Below are 18280 nucleotides of genomic sequence, written 5' to 3'. Positions count from 1 at the left end.
CAAAATGATTTGACAGTATCTGTAGTGAGGATCAGAATATAGACCTGCATAAATTGGATTATAGAGTGCCTCAAGGGAGTCTAAAGTGTAAGAAGATGAAAAAGTATGAAGAGCCTTAAATGCGAAACAAAAGTTTTTTTAAGATTGATATTTTATTTTTCCAGTTGCCTGTTATGAAAAGTTTTCAACATTCACCCAATTGCATATTTATAAGTTACACAATTTTTTACTACCCTCCCACCCCACCCCCCACTGGCAAACAGTCTGGTAAAAGTTATACATGTAGATTTATGTTTAACATGTTTACATATTAGTTATTTTGTATATGAGAAATTAGGACTAATGGAAAAGAAAGAAAACCATGAGATAGGAAGGAAAAGCAAGGGAAATTTTAAAAAAAGTGATCATAGTATTCTTTCAAATTCTGTGGATTTGTTTTTTCCCCCCTCTGGATGTGGATAGCATTGTCTAAAACAGGTCTCCCAGGCTTATCTTAGATCTGTAAACTTTTGAGAGGAGCTGCATCCATCAAGGTTGATCAATTTAAAATGTTGATGTTAATGTGTATAATATTCTTTTGGTTCTGCTTCCTTTTGCTCAGCATCAGTTTGTGTAATTCTTTTCATTCTTCTCTAGGGTCCAACCATTCATGATTTCTTATACAACAATAGTAAGCCATAGCATTCTTATACCATTTCTATTCCCCAATATATGGGCATCCCCAAAATAGAAGTTTATAATTGATCCTGGAGATTTTAAGGAATCATAGGTGTTTATTGAGTGGGAGGTGATGAGGTCACATCTGCACTTTAGGAAGAGAGCTTTGGAAGATGGATTGGAGTACTTGAGGCAGAGAGACCAGTTAGAAAGCTTATTGTAGTAGTTCTGGCTATAGGTTATAAGTCCTGTATTAGTGAAATATAGAGGATGTAGGAGATATGTTGTCAAGGAAGAAATGACAATATTTCACAAAGAATTGAATATGTGGAGTGAGTGGGAATTGAGGATGATTTGGATTGTTGGCTTGGGTGACTAGAAGATTGGTGAAATATTTGATACAAGAATTTTTTTTCCCCAGTCAGCTGCTTCCTGTCTTATCCTATGTCCACTAATTTAGTTCATGAAAAACTTTTTAAACTTTTGAAATTAAAAAAAATTTAAATTAAAAACTTGCAAAAACCTTTAATAATAAAAATTGACTATTGTGACTTTTCTAATTGCCTCTGGCCCTTTTTTAGTTAAGAATCATTCATCCTTAAGGTATCTGTTCTGATTCTTTTATGATTTTTATGCTATTATCTTTAACCTCCCAAGTCATGTAGCCATTTAAAATTTATTGTGGAATTTGATGCAAGATGTTAGTCTAAATCTAATTGGAAGTTATTACTTCAGTAATTAAGGTTTATGCCAGGGGTTTATTTAACAATGGATTTGTTCAATTTTTGATAATTATAAAACAAGAGGAAAGGTACTAAATTGAAGGATGACTTATGAAAGGCTTCATGTAGAAGTTCAGACTTTGGCTGAGATTTGGAGGAAGTCAGGGGAGCTGGGAAATATAAATGAGGAAGGAGAGTCTTCTAGATGTGGTGTGGCCAACCAGGGATAATGATTGCAGTTGGGAGATGGAGTAAGACACTGATTCTGTAGAAATTATTTTTTGTCAGCATTATATTAATGAAACCAAATATGCATATTGGCAAGTTCTCATTACTTTCTATATTTCTGTAAAGAGTGTCTTGAATTTATGTTTGTATAAGTCTTAGGTAGACTGAATTATAGATAATTATGTATATTATACTTAAATTTGAATGGAATTTTTTTTATGTCTCTTCTTACTGACTTTGTGAGTGTTACAAAGTATTATAAACATCAGAAAGACTGATGTTTGTGGTTTTATTTTATCCCCTGCTACTTTTCTGAAATTACTAATTGTTTTCACTTTTTTTTTCTTTGAATCATTGGTATTCTTTAGCAAAACCATCATGTTATTTGCTTATAGAGATAGTTTTGGATTCCTCTCTGACTAAATGCATGCCTCAACTTTTTTCTGCTTTTTTAGTTTTTTTTTTTTTTTGCAAGGCAATGGGGTTAAGTGGCTTGCCCAAGGCCACACAACTAGGTAATTATTAAATGTCTGAGGCCGGATTTGAACTCAAGTACTCCTGACTCCAAGACTGGTGCTCTATCCACTGCACCACCTAGCTGCCCCTTTTTTCTACTTCTTTTTTTTTTCAATGGTGACTTGCCCAAGGTCATGAAACTAAGTATCAAATATCTGATATCAGATTTGAACTCAGGTCCTCCTGACTCTAGGGCGCTAACATTTCTAAAACTACATCAAGTAATAGTGGTGATGGCAAAAATCCTTGTTTTGTTCTGATCTTATTGGAAAGCCTTCTTCTATTTCTCCAGTATAAAAAATACTAACTCTTGGTTTTAGACAGATATATGTTATCATATTAAAGATATGTCTTTTTATTTATTTATATATATATATATATATATGTATATTTGCTTTTAACAGAAGCAGTATATATTTTTTTAAATTGATGTTTTAATCCTGAATTTATACATTCCCAAAAAAAGGAAATTTCCATATGCCAGAAGAGCACAAAAAAGAGGCTTGTATATGAAACTCTGAATCCCATATCATTACTACTGGCTTAAAAAAAAGTATGTAACAATTTAGCAATTTACTTTCAAATTTGTCCTGTTTGCATGTACTTTTTTTTTTTGGTAAGTCAATGGGGTTAAGTGACTTGCCCAAGGTCACCCAGATGGGTAATTATTAAGTGTCTGAGGCTGGATTTTGAACTCAGGTCCTCCTGACTGCAGAGTTAGTGCTTTATCCACTGTGCCACCTAGCTTCCCCCCTTTCCTTCTTTTCTGTACATTTAAAAAGTTTTAATGACTGTGCTAACATCCCCTCTTTATTAAGACCTTTCTCCCCCAAAACATAAAGAAAAAAAAACACTTGTAACATATGCAAGATTAGGCAAAACAAATCCACAGAGAGACTCCTATCCCCCTTGAATCTGTCTCTCAGGGAATGAGTGCCGGGCTTCCTTCTAAGTCCTCCAGAAGTGTCATGAGTCCTTGCCTTGAAGAGAGCTTCTTACATCTTTCTTCACAATGTTGTTGTCTTTGTATTAATTGTTTTCCTAGTTCCAATTTTGCTATTCCTCAGTCTTCCTCTATCCAAGATTATCTGACACCATCTCTTGTCATTTCTTATGGCACAATGATAGTGCATTGCATCCATGTATCAGTGAGTCAGTCAATATTTATGAAGTGCCTACTGTGTGCCAGACACGGTGCCAGATGCTAAGACTACAAAGAAAGGTAAAAGTCACTACTCTTAAGGAGTTCACAGTCTTAATGAGAGAGACAACATGCCAACAGCTATGTACAAAAAAAAGCTATAATCAGCAGAGGGAAAGTACTAGAATTAAAAGGATTAGGAAGAAAACTTCCTGTTGAAGGCAGGATTTTAGTTGAGATTTGGAGGAATCCAGGAGGTAGGGATGAAGAGGGAAAGGATTCAAAGCATGGAAGACAGTCTATAAAAGTGTCCAGAATTGGAGAATGTAGTGTCTTGTTTAAGGAAGTGCAAGGAGACCAGTATCACTGGATTACAGAATATATATAGTTGTGATTGAGAAGTAGGGAATACCATTAGGTATAAGAAGATTGGGAAGGTGGAGTGGGGGGGCAGATTGAATGCTAAAGGATTTTATATTCAATTTTGGAAATGATAGGGTGCCATCAGAGGTATTTTTTTTAAATTGTTGAGGTAGGGTGACATGGTTAGAGTTAAGATTTAGGAAGATCATTTTGATAGATGGAGGTGAAATAAAATAAGGAGACACATGAGTCTGGAGATGGTTTAAGTGGGAGTTAGTGTCCAGCTCTTCAAAAATGGCCTGGGTGATAGAGGTGTATCTCTATTGAATAAATCAGTCTCAAGTACTGACTGAAATAGAGGGTGTCCTTCATATATTCAGTAGTGGTAAAGAAAACACATAGCTTTCTTGTTTCCATTGATTTCCTTCTTTTGATTGTGATTGAACATAGCAATGACATAATTAACTTTGTTTTTGTCAAAGTCCTTCCCTATTCAGGTTTGTGCCACTAGCTATGGACTTAAGTTCAGTGATGCTCTCCTCACCAGAGAAGGATGGAGACTTTGAAAGTACCATCTCTGAGGTCAAAGATCGGCACATTCTCTTGTTAACGATCTTTTTGTTCAAGCTATAAGCAATAGCAGTAGCAATTGACTCATTGATGATTTGGAATGCATTGAAGCTCATAATGGTTCCAGTATCTTTGTTGACATGATAACAGGAGTCAGTAAATCATATTGTAAGTTACAGCATATATAGGAATCTTCCCAAGGTAAACTTTAGCAATTTCTTTTTTAAATTATATATATTAAAAAAATCTGTTTCTCCACTTCCTCAGTCCCTCTCCCCATTGATCAAATTGTAAAAAAATCCAAAAAATAGAACCCCTAATACATATATACATAATCTGATAAAAATAAATTGTCATATTAGTCATGCCCAAAAATATATATTTCTTTCTGCATCTTATATTCATCCTCTCTGCTAGGTTGTGAATGTGTTTCATCTTCATTATTTTGAACTCATGGTTTGTAACATTTCATCATTTTCTTTCATTATCTTTATTTAAGACCATAAGATAGATACTTTTAGCCTTGTTTTTATATTCCACTTAGAGTATCATTCACCACTATAAAAGGCTAGTGCTTCATGTCTGATTGTATGATTGCATCAACATATCTGTTAACCTATTCTTGGCTTTAAAAACTTTGTTCAAACATTTGATTCATTGCAACTAGATTCTTTGCAGCATTGCTGATCAAATTTTCTGTGTTGAAGGTGATATAGCTTAGCTTGGTCCTCTTTTCTTGGTTATTAATAATGATTTTCATTTTTATGGGTTGGCATACTCTTACAAAGAAATAACTGTTTCCAAGATAAATGCCAATTGTGGGTCCCTTTGAAGTGGTTGCAGGGATATTAAGGAGGCTGCTGAGTGAAGAAGAATCACAAATGGTTGCTGTGTTGTGTGAGACCCATCCTTATGTTTTATTTTTAAGTGTGTTTTAGAAAAAAATTATATATATTTTTTCAATAAGCAAAAATCTATCTTCTCAGCTTCCCTTAATAACAAAAGGAAAATAAAATCCATGTTAAAATCACGTATAGTCAGGCAAAGCTAATTTCCACTTTGACCACATCCAAATAAAGGGTCTAATTTAGCATTCTGAATCCTTCATATCTCTAATAAAAGGTGGGTAGCATGTTTCATCTTGGGTCCTCTGGAATAGCTGTTAGCTACACTTATTAGAATTCTCAAGTCATTCAGTTGTTTCATTGCCATTTTGTTGTCATTATTTGAATTATTCTCTTGGTTCTGTTTTCTTTGCTCTTCATCAGGCTCGTACATCAGGTCTTCCTAGGTTTCTCTGAGTACATCCCTTTTTTCATTTTTTTTTAGGTTTTTGCTAGGCAATGAGGTTAAGTGGCTTGCCCAAAGCCATATAGCTAGCTAATTATTAAGTGTCTGAGGCCAGATTTGAACTCAGGTACTCCTGACTCCAGGGGCTGGCGCTCTATCCACTGCACCACCTAGCCACCCCCAGAATGAAAGGATTCTTGTGAAACTTAAAAGAGATGGTTTCTCTGTTATAGACCTCAATTCTCAAATATATAACTGAGTCAAATTTATGAAAGTATGAGTCATTCCCCAATTAAATAGTCAAAGATATAAATAGGCAATTTTCAGAAGAAGAGATAAAAGCTATTTATAGTCATATAAAATGCTCTGAAGCACAGTTGATTAGAGAAAAACAAATTAAAACAACTCTGAAGTACCATCTCATACCTATCAGATTGACTAACATGACTGAAAAGGAAAATAACAAATGCTGGAGAGGATGCAGAAAAATTGGAACACTAATACATTATTTTTTTTTTTTCATGTAATAGATTTGTTTACAAAGACATACACTATGGTAAATAGTTTGCTTAGTCCATTCTTCAAAACTGCTTTAATAGGTTGTTGTTGTTTTGAATGTCTGATTTCTGATTAGGAGGATCTTATTTCTTAAGCAACTGATGTCTTACTATAAAGAAATGTGGAGAAAATTCAGATCCAAAGAATATAGCCATCATTGCCAGCAACTGCCATTTGTTTTCCACTGAAAAGGGCAGGTTCTTTCCTGGCCCCTCTTCATAGTGGCTCCTGTGAACCAAGGAGGTGGAGAACCTATGCAAGCTCTGCCCCAACATGATGCTGCCAAGGGCTCTGCAAGACGAGGCTGCAATAGGGGAGGAAGAGTTGGTTGCTGAGTCACCTTATGACATTGCTCTTTCCTGGGTGGGTGACAGCTCACTAATGCATTATTAATGGAGTTGTTAACCATTCTGAAAAATACCTTTGATCTATGACTAAAGAGCCCTAATACTGCATATTTTTTTTTGATCCAGTAACACCTCTACTAGGTCTGAATCTCAAAGAAATCAAAGAAAGAGGAAAAGAGCTTATATGTACAAAAAATATTTATAGCTTCTCTTTTTTTGTGGTGGTAAAGAATTAGAAATTGAAGGGGTGTCCATCAATTGGGGAACGGCTGAACAAGTTATAGTATATAATTGGGATGAAATACTATTGTGCTATAAGAAATAATAAGCAGGATGGTTTTAGAAAACCTGGAAAGACTTGTATGAACTGATGCAAAGTGAAGTAAACTAGGAAAACATTATATATAGTAACAGCAATATAATGATGATCAAATGTAAATGGCTTAACCATTCTGATCAATACAATGATCCAAGAGAATGCTGAAGGAATCATAATGAAAAATACTATTGCTAGAGGAAAAAACTGATGAACTCTAAGTACAGTGGAAACTTTTTTTTTTCTTTCTATATTTTTCTTGCCTTTTTCAACATGGCTAATATGGCAATATATGTTTTTCATGACTTCACATGTATAATTGATAATCACATTTCTTGCCTTCTCAATAAGCAGGGGAAGGGTCAGGTAGGTGGGAGAGAATTTGAAACTCAAAATTTAAAAGGAAAGTGCTAAAGAATACATTTGTTTAAAAAAGAAAGAACTATGTTTCCTCATTTTAGCATGTAGTCATTGTCATCACATAGTTATTTCATGCTATGGTTACTTTTTTTTTAGATTTATTTATTTTGAATTTTTCAATTTTTCCCCTAATCTTGCTTCCCTCTCACAACCCCCTACAGAAGGCAGTCTGTTAGTTTTTACATTGTTTCCATGGTATACATTGATCTAAATTGAATGTATTAAGAGAGAAATCATATCCTAAAGAAAAAAATAAAATATAAGAGATAGCAAGATTATATAATAAGATCATTTTTTTTAAGTTAAAGGTAATAATCTTTGGTCTTTGTTCAAATTCCACATTTCTTTCTCTGGATACTGATGGTATTCTCCATCGCAGATACCTCAAAATTGTCTCTGATTATTGCACTGATGAATTGAGCAAGTCCATTAAGATTGATCATCAATCCTATGTTGCTCTTATTTATATATTTTTTTTCTTATTCTGCTTAATTCACTCTGTATCAACTTATTTTTCATGCTTTATTATTTTTTACTAATTTTCTTATAGTTATAATAATTTATTACATTTTTATTTCATTTATTACAATAATTACATTTTTACATTTATTACATTTATACATGCATACATGTATGACAGTTTGTTTAATCCTTCCCCAGTGATGGACATCTATTTTGTTTACAATTCTTTGCTACCACAAAAAAAGTCATATATGGGGATTTTCTTCTTAACAATGGCATCCTTAGAATCTATTTCTAGTAGTAGAATATTTAGGGCACAGGGTTTATAGATATTTTAGTCACTTTTTTCCATAATTCCAAATTGTTTTTTTAAATGGTTATACTAAATCATAGCTCTGCCCAATAGTGTACTGGTGAATTTTCTTACAACTCCTCCAGTATTGATTTTTTTCTATCATTCCAATGAACTTTTCATTAGAAAAATCTGATCTTAGTCTTGGTTTTTCTTAGCCTCTGGAGCAGTTGACACTATTGATCACTGCTGGTTATTTTCTTTTTCCAGGATTTTTGGGAAGTTACTCTCTATAGCTTCACTTTCTTGATATTCCTGTCAACAAGCATTTATTAAGCCTTTACTGTGTGCCAGACCCTGTGCTAAGCCATGAGTTACAAAGAGACAAAAATCAATTCTTGCCTTCAAGAGGAGTACATGCCAGAGGGGGAGACACACATATAAATAATTAGAAATATAGAAGACATTTGTTGAACTGATGAAGGTAATGGAAAGTGTAAGGCATTGGGATCTGTGGGGACTGGGAAAGACTTCCTTTAGAAAGTGAGCTTTGAACTAGGCCTTAAAGGAAGCCAGGGCAGCTAAGAAGTAGAAAAGAGGAAGAACATTCTGGGCATTGAGGAATTAGAAAATAGAGGACTGCATTTGAGGATCCTCAAGTGGGTCAATATAACTGTAGGGTATGGGGGGGAGGAAATTAAAACTTTAAATGGTAAATATAGAATTTTTTATTTTATTCTGGAGGTGATTTGAGACCACTGAGTGAGGGTGAGTTATATGACATTATCTGACTTACACTTCAGAAATATTATATTGGCAGTTTAATAGAGAATAGATAAAATTGAGAAACTTGAGGGTTGGAGGACCAACCATGACTATTTCAATATTACAGTTGTGAGGTGATCAGGACCTGAATTAGCACTGTGTCTTTTTTAATGGAGAGATGGAGAAACATGTATGAGAAACATGAAAGTAGAAACATTCACAGAATTAGGCAATAGATTGGATTTGTAGGATGAGTGAAAGTAAGGAGTTGAAGATGACATTGAAGTTGTGAGACTGACTGCTGGGGAACATTGATATCCTCAAAAATAAAAGATGACATTAAGGTTTCAAGCTTGGTTGATTGGGGGAGAGATAGATGGTGGTTATAATATACATTATTCTCCTAGTTCTGCTCATTTGAGTCTGCATCACTACATTAATGTCTTCTTAGGTTTCTCTGAAGTTGACCTTTTCAACATTCTTGCATTACATTTATAGAATTTGTTCAGCCAAATTCTAATTGATGGATATTCATTAATTTTCATTTTTTTTTTGCCATTATGAAAAGAGATGCTATAAATATTTATATACACATGGGCCCATTTCCTCTTTCTTTAATCTCTTTGTGATATAAATGTTATTTTTTGTTTTGTTTTTAGGTTTTTGCAAGGGGTTAAGTGGCTTGCCCAAGGCCACACATCTAGGTAATTATTAAGCATTTGAGACCGGATTTGAACCCAGGTACTCCTGACTCCAGGGCCGGTGCTTTATCCACTGCGCCACCTAGCCACCCCTCTGATATAAACTTTAGTTAAAGAATATCTACAACTATGTATTTGGTTAATGTTCCAAATTGCTTTTCCCAGTGATTATACCACTTCTTAGCTCTACTAATATTGCATTTATGTGCCTGTTTTTCCACAGCCTCTCCAATATTTTTAATTTTATTTTTTCCACCCAATCTAATGGTTTAGAAGCTCAAATTTGCTTTAATATAATGCATTTTTCTCTTTATTAATAGTTGGGAATTTTTTTAATGGCCATTGATAGCTTGGATTTGCTCCTCTGAAAAATGCTTTGCTCATTTATGAATTGAAGAGCCACGTAGACAACTTATGGTTCAGCTAAAATGGCTTTCCTTACTTTCCCACTTAAAATATTACATCTTCCATCTTCATTCTTTTGTACAGACTTTCTTTATGCCTGAAATGTACTCTTTCCTCTCCTCTACTTCTTTTACTTTAAGCCTCATCTTCTTTCTATGACATTTTTTTGGCCACTTCCCATTTGATATTATCTTCTCCTTGCCCCAAGTTATTGCATTTTGTATTTTGTGTCTACTTAAGTGTTCACGTGTTCTCTGCCCAAATAAAGTGAAAAATTTTTTCAAAGCAGGGATGGTTTCTTTTCTTTTTTCCATTATCCCCAGGTCTTAGCTTAATGTCTGGCACATTAGAAGGCACTTAATAAATGTTTTCTGATTCTTCCCCCCATCTTTAGTATCTTCTGTTTTTTTATCACTCACACACCAGCAGATTTTTTTCTTTCCTGTATTTCTTTACTTCAGATAATTTCTTTTCATACTTATCAGTGAGGTTACAAGTATTGTTGCTTTTCATTATCATCATGCTTCATTCCACTAGGCTTCTCTGTTTATTGTAGGATTCAGATGTCAGACATTAATAGGAGGTTTTTCATCTATGTGTGATCTGGGCATATAGTATATTTCCCCTCCTCTTCTCTAACATTAGAATTCATTGACTGTTAGCTCAAGAGGTATATTGCAACTCAGTATGTCTCTCAATCATTCCATATTCACTAAAGCCATTTTATTTCTACTGTGTCTCACAGCAGGACCTAGTAGAAAGTATATCTGTAAAGAAAAATTGTAAATCAAAACTATTTGGTGGAAGATTGAGAAAAACTTAAAGATTTATGTGAAGGAACAGGGGATTTCTCTGGCAACTTAGAGTACCTGAGTGGGTTTGTGGTCATTCGAACTGTATGTCTGCTGCTATTATAGCATATACCTCTAAAATACAGTTGAAATAGCTAATGTCCTTAAGACCTCAAACAAGAATTTGTCACTGACAAGGAAAAAATTTACAAAAAGAAGCCTTGATGTCCAGTTTAGGATTTTTTCTTCAGTAGGTGAAGTTTTAGGACTTATTCTTAATTCAATGGATCTTGGGAATTCAAATATTTTAGATATTTAATTTTTGGCTTAAGATTGGATTTTAGATAACTAAAAGAAGAGTTTATTTTGGGTTATATTTGTTGTGGTTGTTGTTGTTGTTGTTGAGTTGTGTCTGACTCTTCATGACCCTGGGAACCATACAGTTCATGGGGTTTTCATGGCAAAGATACTGTAGTGTTTTACCATTTAAATTTCCATTGGATTGAGGTAAAAAGTGGTTAAGTGAATTGGCCAGGGCCATACAATTAGTAATTGTCTGAGGCTAGATTTGAATTCAGATCTTTCTGACTCCAGACCTGGTACTCTTTCTTTTGTACCACTATGCCATGCACACAGACACACAGACACACAGACACACACGCACACACACACACACACACACACAAACAGAGACACACACACCTGTAATCATCTAAGCTTTGTATGTGTGTCATTGGCTAGGAAAGCATGGTAGAGGAAAGGGTCTTATAGATTAGGATGTATTACACTGAAGGGTTGGAGAGGATGATCATGAAGAGTCTGACATAGAGGATCTCAAATTGGTTAGAGCTATGATGAAAATGTTCATTAAGCAGTGCTATCTTTGGGAAAACATTGAATAAGTTTTGGAGGGGAATATACATGTCAGAATGATGACTGACTATTTCAAATGCTACCTGCATTCAGAAGCAGTGTCCTGAAGTGACAAGAGCACTAAAATTGAAGACTTAGGGTGAGTCTAGACTTTACCACTTTCAGTGGAACCTGGGGTAGGTCAGTTAACTTTTTTGAGCCTTAGTTTCCTTACAAGAAAGTTAAAGAGAATAATTGTATTATTGCTCATCTCACCAAGATGAGGAGAGGATTAAATGAAGTCACATATGCACAGTGCTATTCAAGTATAAGCTTTTATTGTAGCAAAGTTGAGGAAGGTAACCTTGATGAGATTCTTGGGCAGTATAATAGAGTAGACATAGTGTTGTACCTATAGTTGGGTAACCTTGGTTCAGATCTTGCTGTTGAAATTTACTAGATATATGACTGTGAGCAAGAACCTTTTTTTACCCTAATTTCCTAGTAATAGTTGATAGTACATATCTCAGAGGGGTATATTGTGAGGCTCAAATGAGATAATGTGTGAAATGTTTTGCATACCTTAAATTGTAGTGTAAGTAGCAGTTTTTACTTAGCTTGCATTTGGACTTGTCATAATGCTCAAATTTATACTTTTAGGAAGCCAATCTCTTTTTTTCTGTGGAAATATCTTTTGCTTTGTAATGGGGGGGAGAAGTAATTTTATTAAGTAATGTGAAGGCAAAAACCAAGCCAGAGGAGGCATTTTGGTATATCAGTTCAATAGTTGTAAAGCACCTACTCTGTTAATAGCACCATGCTAGGCACTGGGATCTTTCTGTAACTTACAGTCTGAGGGGGGGAGGGGTATAACATATTCACAAACAACTAAAATATAAAATAATCCATGGTAAGCATATGTGAGGAATGTAAAGAATGCCATTTATACTGTAAGGCATGTGCTATTAGGTGGGGGAAAGGACTAAATTGGTCATCAAGATCAAAGAAAACTTCATGAAAGAGGTTGAATGAGTTGGGTTTTTTAATTTCTGTTCTTAAAAATAGAGAGTATTAAAGATAAACTAAAATAAACACTTCCATATGCATAGGACAAAGATTATTACATGAAACTTTGAATCTCTATTAATACAACTTTCTTTTCTTTTAAATAATAAATAATAAATTCAACATATTACTTTCAATGTTGTCCTGCTTAATGGGTTAATAAGCATTTTTAAGTGTTTGCCATATGCCAGGCAGAACTAAACTTTTGGGATACAAAGAAAGACAGAATGGTCGCTGATCTTTAGACACTCAGATTCTAATAGAGGAAGACAGCAACTATATTCATGCAAGATATATACGGGGTAAATTGGAAATAATCTCAGAAGGATTCTGTTCTCTTCTGTGCATTTCAAAAACATGTTTCAGTGACTTCTTCTATTTGGCATCCCTTATCTTTTCTCTTCCTTCCTAGTCTCTTGCCCCCAACTGAGAGAAAAGAAAAACAAAATCTTTGTAATAAATGGTAAAATAATTAGGTAAAATCATTTTCATGTTGGCTTTCTCAGAAAAAGTATGTCTCATTCTTTGATTTGAATTCTTCACCTCTTAAAAAAAAGGTTAGTATCATGCATCAGTACTTGTCCTCTGGAATCATACTTGGTCATTTCATTCATCAGAATTCTTCAGTTTTTCGAAATTGCCTTTTTTTTTTAAGATTTTTGTAAGGCAGACGGGGTTAAGTGGCTTGCCCAAGGTCACACAGCTAGGTAATTATTAAATGTCTGAGACTGGATTTGAACCCAGGTACTCCTGACTCCAGGGCTGGTGCTTTATCCACTATGCCACCTAGCCGTCCCTGAAATTGACTTTTTTTTAAACATTCTGTTCAGGAATTTGTTTTGCTTGATTGTATGTGTTTCTAACAGGGGTTTGCTCTTCTTGCTTTTTCATTGGGGTCTAGGGTGAGAGGGCGAGAATGTGGATCTTTTGCTCATATGAATTCATTTTCTCTTTCTTTGATCTCTTTGGGATATAATCCTATTTGTGATAGTATGGATTCAAAAAATATTCATAGTTTAATGACTTTGGGCAAAGTTCTAAATTGCTTTCCAGAATGTGGAGTAATTCACAGCTCTACTATTACTGAATTGGTGTGCCTTTTTTACTGAAGCCACTCCTTCAGCCAATTGTAATTTTCCATTTTTTTGTTGAGTTATTTATTTAAAGCATGAATGGTCCTTAAAAAAAAGCAGAAAACATTCAGGTCATAAAGAATATTGTGAGCAAGGATTTGGAGGCAGGAAAAAAATGACTGTGTATTGGGAGAGAGATGAGTAGTCTAATCTTACTGGAGTATAGGGTTTGTATAGGAGGTAATAATTGAGAATTTACTAGTTGACAAGTATTTATTTAATGCTTACATAATCTGGCATTGTCCTAAATGCTAATATCCATAGGCAAAATCTAACAGTCTCTATTCTCAAAGAGCTTATATTTTTTTCTGGGAATGTAGCATAATCATGTATAAATAGATTCAAAATAAATACAAGATCATTTTGGGAGGGAGAGGCACTGTCAGTTTGTGGGATCAGGTTCTACTATTCTTTCAAGTTTGTAATGTTGTCCTTATCTTGACTTCCCTCTTCCCTACTCCAAATTATTTCTTTTTTTTAATCCAGATTATTTCTAACCAGTCCTTTCATGCAGCTATCACCTTAGTGATAGCTAACTCTTATATAGATTATTTTAAATGCCTTCTAATTGTTCTCTCTTCCTCAAGTGTATTCCTGTTCCAGTCCATCCTGCACATTGCTACTGAAATGTCTTTCCTAAAGCACAGCTCTAACCAAACCATTCCCCTGCTCTGTATTTCTATAGGTGTCCTGCTGTTTCTAGTCAAATATAAACAACTCTGTTTAATTTTTAAAGACCTTTTCAACCATGCCCCAACCTATCTTTCCTGCTTCATTGTGTATTATTCCCTGTTCTGCACTCTGATTCAATTGGGCTTTTCTCTGTTCCTCACACATGACTTCCATGTCTAGTCCTTTGTGCCTTTGCATGGTTGTAATCTCAAATCTGGAAGTATCATTTCATTTGCCTCGTAAAATCCCTCTTCCTTCAAGATATAGCTGAGGCATCATCTTTTATGTGAAGCCTTCTATGATCCTTTCAATTGCTAGTGCTCGCACTCTCTCTCTCAAATGACCTTTTAATTACTTTGTTATTTGTACTTATTCTCTTTATATTTGTTCCATATAGATGTATCCAGGTCCTTATTTTCTTCCTTTTAAAAATTTCTTTTGATACGTAGAAGTCATTTAAATTCTTGTTTAATTAGTTGATGTGGAAGTTGGAACTTGAACTTTGAAGTTACAGAGATGAGAGCAAAAAAAAGCAAACTAGTTCCTGTGCCCACATGGCAGCTAGTCAAGTATTTGGAAGATTGTTATGTAGACTTGCTTTTTTGTCCCCATGGGACAGATTGAATAGCAATAGATAGAAGTTTTGTAGAAGTAAATTGAGGGTAAATGTCTGGAAAAAAATCTCACAATTGGAGCAGTGATAATTATTTCTCTCTTTTGGGTTTTAAATCAGAGACTGATTTAGACCAATGGGGTTCCTAACAACTCTTAAATTCTCTGATGCTGAGAGAGAGTAAATTCCAGGCATGGGATCGCCTGTACAAAGGCATTCAGATAAGATGAAATTTTTTGGTGTGAAGAACACCAAGGTGCTTTTGACTGCTTGAAGGTGAATCACATATCATAAACTTGGAAAGGTAGATTTGAACTATGTTTTTTAAGGATTTCCAGTGCAAACAGGAATTTATAGTTGATCCTAGATTCATTTTTGAATTTACTGAACCGGGAAATGGTATAGTGATAATTAGGAATATCACTTTGTCAGTTGTTTGGAGGATTAGGAAGCTGCAGCTCTAGTCAAAGTGAAGGGTGAAGAATACTTGAACTACCATAATAGAGAGAGATGGAGACAGATGTAAGAGATGTTGTAGAGATGCAGTCTACTGTAGTTAATAACTGCTGAGATAATTGTGGAGATAAATGCCATACTGAGATTTTGAATCTTGTGCCTTTATTAAAAATAATGAATTTTGAAAGAAAGGTGGGGCTTTTTGAGAAAATTAATTATATTTTATACATAATGAGTTCACCATGCTTTCAAGTTATCTAGTTTAGATGTTTGATACACATTTGGTTAATATAAGGCAGCTAGGTGGTGCAATAGGGTGGAGTACTGGGCCTGAGGTCAGGAAGCTTCATCTTCCTGAATTCAGATTTGACTTTGACACTCAGATCCTGGGCAAATCACTTAACCCTGTTTGCTTCAATTCTTCATCTATAATATGAGTTGGAGAAGAAAGTGGCAAACCAGTCCAGTATCTTTGATAAGAAAACCTCAAATGAAATATAGAGAATCAGACACAATTGAAATGATTATGCAACAACAGCAACAACAACAACAACAACTATGCAAGGCTGGAGATCAGAAGAGAAAGCAGGATTAGAGAGAAGGCTGAAAGTTAGGTGGTTTATGATGGTCCAAGGAGTATTGAAGATCTTAATTTTTGGCCATTGACTGGACTTGGATTGGGAGTTTAATTTATATTTGAGTAATCTGTCCTCTAGTTTTAGGCAGCTTTGTTAAAAATGGGAAGGAGGGAACTTTATAGGACTTACTTCACAGCGGTGAAGCAGACTAGGTATGTAAGAAAATTCAAGGCACTTTGCTTTTCCCAGACCTTTAGTAATGGTCAGCAGACTTTGGTTTACAGCTGAAGTCTAGGGCTACTTCCAGAGAAATTTTAATCTGTGCACATTTCTACTCATTGGCAAATAAGAGGAAGTGATATAGCAGTTTTTCTTTTGTAACTTTATTATGCTACAGAAACAGTTGGTGAATTTAAGAGTTTGTGTACCTTTGTCAGCACAAGAAAAGAGACTATCATCTGAATGAGGTTTATGTCACATGCCTAGAAATGGTTATATGAGGTTAAAAAATAAACGAATTTAAATCTTTTTGGAGGAAGTGAAGACAGTACATTTTTCTCTCTTCAAATAGGGATGGTTTCTCTAAAAGTAGGAATAATTAAATGGATTTATTTATATATTTCATAGGAATATTTAAAGGAGAGGAAAAATCATAGTATTTAACTATTAACATAACTTTTTAAGAGCATAATGGGATATGAGATTGACTAGTTCCCTTATCTTATACAAGTTCAGTCCAGATCATCATATAGCTATGGTTTCCCTCTGGTAAAATGTTCTTTCCTTTATAGTACATTGATTAATATTGTTAGAGCTCTGTTTATACCTGAAATGCTTAAGAGGTGATAAAATGGTAGTTGTATTTTGTAAGTTTATTTTTTTGTCTCTCTTGTTCTTAGGAAATATATATATATATATATATGTATATATATATATATATATATATATATATGTATATATATATATATGTATATATATATGTATATGTATACCTCCATCACCCAGTCTTCTGAATTTTGGACCCTTGTAGCAATGTAAATTGTGACCTATGTTCTTTGGGGTCCTAATCTTTGGTAAGCTTCCAGAGCTTGGGAATATTATCTCAGAATGAATTTAGCATTTATTAAGCATTCTCAAGCATTTGTTAAGTACTTACTTTGTGCGAAGCAGTGTGATTTTCCTGATCCTTCAACTGCTGATATTTTCCCTCCCATATTATCTTAGATTTAGCTATTTAATATATATGTATAGATATATATTTATACTTAATAATTATACATAATTTATGTGCTTTTACTTTCTCTTCCAATAGAAAATAAAGTTATTCTAAAAGGGGATGTTTTATTCCATATATTTGTAACCCTGGCACATATTTGCTAAATAAGTCTTGTTGATTGGTTGATTGATTGGTAATCACTTCAGATAAAAATAGAAAAGCAAAAAGAATCTTTGCTTTCAAAGAACCCATGTCTTAACAGGGCAAGACAATACTTATCAAAACAATACATAGCAGGACAGAGCCAAGATGGCAACAAGATAGGATCTTCTCTCTTAGGTGCTCTTTCATAAAACTTCTAAACTAAGGACTTTAACTAAATTTTCGAGAGACAGAACCCACAGAAGGACCCAGTGAGGCAGTTCTCCTACTCAAGGTAACCTGGAAAAGAGCAGAAAGGCTCTGCTCCCCAGGGTCGGAGGGATGGCCCACCAGAGCGAAAGAACTTCAGCCTCCTGGAGGCAGCCCCAGGGCGCTGGGAGCCTTGGCTCACAGCAGCGGGGGAGTTTCCTGACCTAGGCCCTTGGGAGCACTGGGCACAAATTGGGGGAACAGTGGGGGGGGGGAACCTCTGCCAGAGTGAGCACGTGAAGCCCAGCCCTCAGGGCACACAGTGAGCAGCATGGCCAAGGCAGTGCAGATCCAGGAAACAGAAGCAGGAGGAGCTGGTAAGCAGGAGGCCCCCAGGGCATGAGCCCATTGAACCTAGGGAGGGAATGAAGAGAGAGACTGCTGAGCTCTGCCCCTAGAACAGGACTCTGGGGTTCTGACCACATTCAGATCCTGATCGCAGTCTGGGGCCCCCCCATAGAACAGCAGGCCCCCCCACCTCAGCCCCATGGCAGAGGGCGGTGCTTATGGTCATTCACAGACCAGGAGGGAGGACAGAGCCTCACACACTGAGACCCTTGTGGGAGTGTCCCAAAAGCTCCGGAAGCACCCCCAAAACAGGCTAAGGCTGGGAAAATGAGCAAGCAGAGAAACAAGAGGAACACTATTGAGAAATATTTTGCCTGTGAGCCCAAGAAGAATCAAAACACTCAGTCTGAAGATGAGGAAGCACAAGCTCCTGCATCTAAAGACTCCAAGAA

The 18280-nt window shown here is 35.2% G+C and overlaps 1 protein-coding gene and 1 pseudogene across 6 annotated transcripts in view; one reads left to right on the top strand and one right to left on the bottom strand.

Moving 5' to 3' along the window:
- Window positions 1–18280, top strand: part of ASCC1 (activating signal cointegrator 1 complex subunit 1) — a 135324-nt gene that overhangs the window by 42700 nt on the left and 74344 nt on the right. The gene's annotated exons all lie outside the window — the stretch shown is intronic.
- On the bottom strand, window positions 6129–6320 carry LOC141520885 (cytochrome c oxidase subunit 7C, mitochondrial pseudogene; annotated as a pseudogene).

The sequence above is a fragment of the Macrotis lagotis genome, chromosome 4 (genome assembly GCF_037893015.1).
Source record: "Macrotis lagotis isolate mMagLag1 chromosome 4, bilby.v1.9.chrom.fasta, whole genome shotgun sequence".
In the NCBI taxonomy this organism is placed as follows: Eukaryota; Metazoa; Chordata; class Mammalia; order Peramelemorphia; family Peramelidae; genus Macrotis; species Macrotis lagotis.
The sequence above is the reverse complement of the archived record's forward strand: the minus strand, read 5'-3'. Positions and strand labels throughout refer to the sequence as shown.